Source organism: Nicotiana tabacum, chromosome 24, assembly GCF_000715075.1.
Source record: "Nicotiana tabacum cultivar K326 chromosome 24, ASM71507v2, whole genome shotgun sequence".
Classification (NCBI taxonomy): domain Eukaryota; kingdom Viridiplantae; phylum Streptophyta; class Magnoliopsida; order Solanales; family Solanaceae; genus Nicotiana; species Nicotiana tabacum.
This window is the reverse complement of record NC_134103.1, coordinates 81,887,881-81,894,574: the sequence shown is the minus strand read 5'-3', so window position 1 is coordinate 81,894,574 and position 6,694 is coordinate 81,887,881. Positions and strand designations below refer to the sequence as shown.

General features: G+C 38.7%; 2 non-coding genes across 2 annotated transcripts; both read right to left on the bottom strand.

The window, feature by feature from the left end:
• Positions 1 to 1,806: 1,806 nt before the first annotated feature.
• On the bottom strand, positions 1,807 to 1,900 carry LOC142178720 (small nucleolar RNA snoR26). Its single transcript, XR_012706983.1, has one exon. It is a non-coding gene; the product is annotated as a small nucleolar RNA snoR26 (small nucleolar RNA).
• A 43-nt stretch (positions 1,901 to 1,943) lies between these two features.
• LOC142178721 (small nucleolar RNA snoR27) lies at positions 1,944 to 2,040 on the bottom strand. The gene has a single exon (XR_012706984.1). It is a non-coding gene; the product is annotated as a small nucleolar RNA snoR27 (small nucleolar RNA).
• Positions 2,041 to 6,694: the final 4,654 nt, after the last annotated feature.

Sequence of the window (6,694 nt, the reverse complement as noted above, 5' to 3'; positions counted from 1 at the left end):
CGATTCTGTTGTTGTGAACCGGATCTACCAGTCCTGTATTATTACATTCTGTGGTTATGAAATTAGAGCAGATCTCTTATTGCTTGAGATGACCGATTTTAAAATTATTCTGGGCATGGACTGATTATCTCAATATCATGCTATTCTAGATTGTCATGCCAAGACTGTTACTTTGGCTATTCCAGGATTTCCTACGCTGGAGTGAAAGGGTTCGCCTGTTAGTTCATTTAATCGAGTTATTTCTTTTATAAAGACTCAACACACATATTTATGAGGGATAATTATTAATTTTAAGGCTATAAAGAACATTATTAAGCTTCAGGAAATAGCTGTATGTTTCTTTATTGTGTTTCCTAACTACTTTATTATACGAATATCTATTACAATTATATATTCCAAAAAATAATAGCATTTTCATACTCCTTTGTATCTACCCTCTTTTCCAACATATATTTTCTTATAAAAAATTATATTTATACGGATACTAGTTACTAGAAAATGATGATATTGTCTCGGTTATTCATTTTCACTTTATGACCGCGCAAATTAACTAGTAAGACACATATTTGAGGTGTTTCATTTAAAGAAATGTCACGTTTAGTTCCACGTGTCTTATGTTGGCATGTCTATGACACGTGAAACACTATTTTAATAATGTTATTAAATTAATCCATTTAAAAATAATTCTTAAATTTTTGCGTACTCTAAGTAATATTTGCCTTTCCTTGCACAATTCAGTTGCTCTAATTCACAACTCAAATCACAATGTAACAAAGTTAAATTCAATGATCGTCTACGTTTTATAACTACTATTTTCCTAACTTTCAATCCCATGGCTTTTGGATTGAAAATTGTTAATGTAGGAACATATAAATGATCTATATTGAATAGATTGACTAAAACAATGATTGATTACTATGTCTTACACAATGCAATATAGGCTTTAAAGAGGGCTTTCATGAAGGATTATTAGATAGCCTTCCACTCTGACGTTAGATCCTTTCCCTTGCGGACAGGCCGTTAAATGGCGGCCAAAGCCACTAGTGTGGTAATTGCCACATTATGTAGAAGCAATTACCTATATCACAATCTAACCTCTAACGTTGTGCAATAGATTTCTATCTTTCATTTTATATTTCAATCATACATCGTATACAATAAGGTTAATAATAATTGTTAAAATTACTATTTTATCTCATGTAAGTAAACTTATATATGAAAAATTAAAGTTAATAAGTACTTACTAAATTACTAATATATTATACTTGTAGACTTTTAGAACATCCTTTATGAATGAACTCTTAATTCCTACATCCTCGCTTGGAGTGCTCATCAAATATGAGAAACTCTTATGCATCTATTAGGAGCATATAAGCTTTCAAAAAGTAGGAAATAAGAGTCCACCCATAAAAATACAAGAATTATAGTATGTTTGGCCAAGCTTCTAGTTTATTTTAAGACACGTTTTTTCTCAAAGGTACTTCTCAAAAATACTTTTGATGATAAAGCAATTTGTGTTTGGCTAATTAATTTGAGAAACACTTTTGAAAAACAATTCATATTTGGCCAAGCTCTCCTAAAAATCTCAAAATCAAAAACATAAAAGTATTGAGAAACTTGGCCAAAAAGGCTATAAAACATGTTAACCCTATTTTCTCTTAGATAAACATACCTAAAATTTAGGATTAATAAAACACGAGACAAAACTCTCATTCCATTATCTCAAAATACATCCAGATTGCACTCAATAATGGGTGAATCTCAGTTATTGTAAAAGTAAATTTAATAGGAGCATAATACTAGAAAAAGCATCTCAGATTAATTTTCCCCATAATTTTCTTCATTTCAAGGATCAAAGTGCAAGGATAACGAGTTATATATTACTCATCATTGATGCTTTTCTCAAACTGTGAAAAAATTACAAAAAGAAGACAATAGAAAATGTTGGATCTCAGTTACAAAAAAATCTTCTTCAATCCCATAACTGGGAATTACAGAAAGATAACGCAGTAATAATATACAAATCATCATAGATCCAAATAAACAATCCAATTCCCCAAAAAACAAAAAAACAAAAATGAAAACTTGAACTAGAGCTTTGAAAAGGGATCTCAGCTAATCAAAAAAATCTACATTTCCAGATGGGAAATTTCAGAACTCGGATAAATTCTTTATCACATCCTCGATCCCATCGAAAATTCATGACAAATAATGGATATGGAAACATATAATTAGGAAATTAAAGTAATTATTGGTTGGATCTCAGAAAAGTGAAATACCGAAAAATTGATATATCCTCATGTTGAATATTTCAGTGTTTTCTGTTTCCTCATCGATCCATTGCAAAATAAAGATAGAAATACTAACAATAAAAGCCCAAAACAAAGGAGAGCTAAAAAGTGCAGCCTGGTGTACTAAATTTCCGCTATATGCGGGTTTAGGAGAAGCGCCGGACGACATTAAAAAGGAAAGCACCAGTTTGAATTTACTGATATGTAGGAGAGATAATGTGAGAGAGATTTTGAGAAACCCTAGCGCCGATGGGAACAGAAGCTGAAATTTGCAATATATTTATAGGAAAAACTTTGAGAAGCAGAGAGAGTGCACCTTACGACGGCGGCGTTTTGAGGGAGTCCTTCGTGTTGGCAAATGTATTGGACGAACCCTAGCTTATTGGATAAAATAAATTGCAAAAGAAGTCCACAATTCACTAATATCTGCTAACTTCAACCTTGGACTTCTTAGAAATATGCTCAGTTACCTTTTGGTTGGCATTTCAGAAATTTTACCTCTTATAATAAAGATATACACCTTATTTATTATAAACCAAAATTATTTTAAAATATCATTTTCTATAGCTACCTTTTCTATTTTATAGCAAAATAAGTATTTATGGTATATACTATCATTGAGGCATGGAATACGCTATTTATGTTTTCTCTCTCCAGATACCCAAAGCCCAAGAAAAGCAGGGCTCGAAAGTCGAAGACTGATCCCTCCGTTCTGTCTGCCGATGTAGCTCAAACGCTACGAGATGAGGACGAGGAGGGAGAAGATGTCGACTGCCTGCTGGTGGCTCGGAAGAGGGAAAGCATCAAAGCTTCGATAACTGCTGAGCCGGTGACGGTCGAGGAGGTTCAGACACAAATCGAGGTGATCTCGAGGGAAGGTCCGAACAGAGTCCTCGAGTCATCAGCTATTGATGATGCATCCTGCTATGATGAGCAACCGGTGGGTGTGCCCGAAGGGTCTAGTTCTGAGGCTCTTCAAAGAGAAGAGAATGCCCCGAGTGACTCGCTCGGGGCAATTAATATCGATGATTCGTCGCCCGGTCCCACGTTCTCCGAGGGGCAATTTCGGGATGCCCGGTCCATGGGAACCCCCGAAGTGGGGACAGCCCCCGAAGGGGATGATATATTTCGTGGTTGCTTCGCAGGGGTCGATGATGTTTCAGACCTTGGCGCATCACTCATTTTTGATGAGGCTCAGCGGCTTCTGAACCAAGTGAGTTTTAGCCCATGCTACCATGCTTGCGTTTGTTCTTATTTCTATAAGTCTGATTTCCTTTCTTTCTATACAGGCTACAATGCTCCATCGAGAAGCGTCTTCCAATTATCGAGCTGAGCTCGCCCAATGTGAGGTTGATCTCAAAAAGCTTTACGAGGGAGAGAAACGCCCTCAAACTCCTCTATGTGCAAAAAGAAGAAGAGATCGTAAGCATTCGAGCCGAGCTGACAAGAGCTCATCGAGATCAGACCGAGCTCGTTGAACGGGTAATGTAAATTTTTGGGAGCTTGTTATGTATTGACTTAATATTGGCAACTAACACTTTGATCCTGCAGGTTCAGCAGAAGGCCGAATTGGTTGAGCAGCTTTGTGAGGAGGCCAAGATGAAAGAGGCAGAGACTTTGGGGTGGAAGCAGAACATGGACCGTCTCGCCTCGGAGAAAGAAATGGTTCGGGCCCAACTGTCTTCGGTTGAACGTCAACTCCAAAGTGTGAAGGAGGAGAACTTGGCCCGAGCCCAGAAGGTTGAAGAGCTCGAGATTCGGTTGGCTGCTGAGCTTGCAAGGGCCACATCCGAGGCAGAGGTGCTCGTGGCCTCCAACCTAGTTGACGCCGAAATCGCTAACACTCGAGCAAAGGAAATTTCTGATACTGCTGAGGTTAGATTGTCCCGTATTGCCGAGCATGCTAGGCGCTAGTCTCGAAGAAAGACTCTTGGGGAGGTGCATGCTCGTGGCTTCGACCTCACGGCTGATATCGAGAATGCGAAGGTTTTGGAGGACGAGGTCGGAGCTTTGCTTTTCGATGAAGAAGACTCTGCGAGTGGGTTCGAGAGCGGAGATGAAGATGAAGCTCCCGAAGATGCGGCTCCTGAGGTGGACTAGGCACTTAGGGTCTTTTCTCCTTTTTTTGTGTAAGATCCTGAGTGGTCTTTGTAAATACTTTGCATATATGAAAGATTTCTTTTCTTTCCGTTTCGTTGATTTCTGATTTATGATAAATTTTGTTTTGCCTTTGTTTTGTGAAAACTTTGTTGCAATCGGGTTATTGTAGCCTCTATAGTGGAGTGAGCAATAGCTCGAACTCAGAGTAGAACAAACCCTTAGGTTTTTTAGTTAAGTGAGGGCGAGTCCCCGAGATTAACAATATGTTCGGGATTTTTAATTCCGGATGGCTTGATCGAAGCCGTAAATATACTGCTTTTATAGCCGAGTTCGAGTAAGTTTCGAACTCACAGTAACATACCCCTTAAGGTTTTATGATGAATCCTGGAGCTATATTTTATTTGAGCTTGGAATAGTGGAACCCTTAGGTCCGAATTGAGTGAGAATAAAATCTCGAACTCTAAGTGTATCGGCCCTTAGGCTCTTTAGATTGGGCCGATATGGCCTCTAAAATATGGCTATCTTTTCCCTTTTTCAGCTTAGAAGACTTAGTAAAAAAAAATTATTTATGTCTTAACATGTATTCTTTACCCATTGGGTTTTTGAGGGTTCAATGTCGATTGAAACTCCCTTTGCTTTTTTGTGCCTTAACACGTTTGTGTCAAGATAATTTGGTACCTCTTTAAGGTTTTTCGAGGGCTGATTTTATCGAGGCCCTTTTGATTACATGCCGAGAGTAGCCTTTTTTAACCGGTTTTTCAAAGAATTCGAAGGCCTATTTTTATTGCGAAATTCGGACGTCTCCGAGCCGCTTTAATTTGGTCGTAGCCTTTAGTATGCCTCTTGGGCTTATTTCCTAATAATACTTCGAACTTGCTCGAAGTGTTAGTCCCCGAGAATGATGGTCTTGGCATGTAGATTGAGGAGTGCCTCTTTGAGGTCTTATGAATTTGAGTTTAGATTACTCGAATATGTCGATCGTCGACGGTAGTCCCCGAGGTATATTTGCACTTGGCCCTTGAGCCATTTCTCACAAAATCATAAGTATGGAGCTTGTACAGTAGAAAAATTTCTTTGGGACACAAGATGTTTGATATAAAAAGAATACTTCTTTGTATAATTTATACATGCATACATGTTTTGCCATCGGGGCTTCGACTAATCTATACGGACATGGTTCATTCGACCGTTTGGCCCATTACAAAGTTTCTTTATCGAGTCCCTTTGACATGAAGTATTTTCCTCGAAAGTATAACATTCGAGGGTGATGCCCCCCAGTATTCGAGGTTGACTGTAAAGAAGCCTTGGATACCGTTGAATGGTCATGAGGTAACACATAATTGTTACCTCGTTAAAAACCTCGCCGGAAAAACCCACTTGGGACAAAAACCGATCTAAGGGAAAAAAAGTGCAACGCGTGCTTTAAAACCTGAGGACTCGATATCTTCGATCGATCATCTGCAATGAGTTAGTGTCGAATATATAAATGAAAAAAGAGGAATAAAGTCATACCTTAGCAATAATACCGTTTGAGAAACGATATGTTCCAATTATTTGGCAGTTGTTCGCCGTTCATCATGCCGAGCTTATAAGATCCCTTTCCGACGATGTCGAGGACTTGGTAGGGTCCTTCCCAATTTGGGCCGAGCTTTCCTTCATTAGGATCTCGAGTGTTGATGGTGACTTTCCTCAGGACTAAGTCCCCAACTCTGAAGTGGCGAAGGTTGGTTCTCCTATTGTAGTATCTTTCGATTTGTTGCTTTTGTGCAACCATTCGGACGAGTGCGGCTTCTCGTTTTTCATCCAATAATTCGAGGCTAGTATTTATAGCCTCATAATTTGACTCTTCTGTTATATGTCGAAACCTGGCACTAGGTTCCCCGACTTCGACTGGAATCAAGGCTTTGGAGCCATACACTAAGGAGAACGGGGTTGCCCCCGTACTGGACTTTGACATTGTTCGATATGCCCAAAGGGCTTCGGGTAGAATTTCTCTCCATTTCCCCTTAACGTCGTTCAACCTTTTCTTTAGGTTTTGGATAATAGTCTTGCTCGTCGACTCGGCCTGTCTGTTCCCACTAGGGTAATACGACGTTGATAATATCCTTTTTATTTTATGGTCTTCGAGGAATTTTGTCACTTTGCTGCCGATAAATTATTTTCCATTGTCACACACTATTTCGGCAGGTATCCCAAATCGACATACGATGTGATCCCAAATGAAGTCTATAACCTCTTTCTCTCTCACTTTCTCGAACGTCTGTGCTTCAACCCATTTAGAGAAATAGTCAGTCATAAATAAA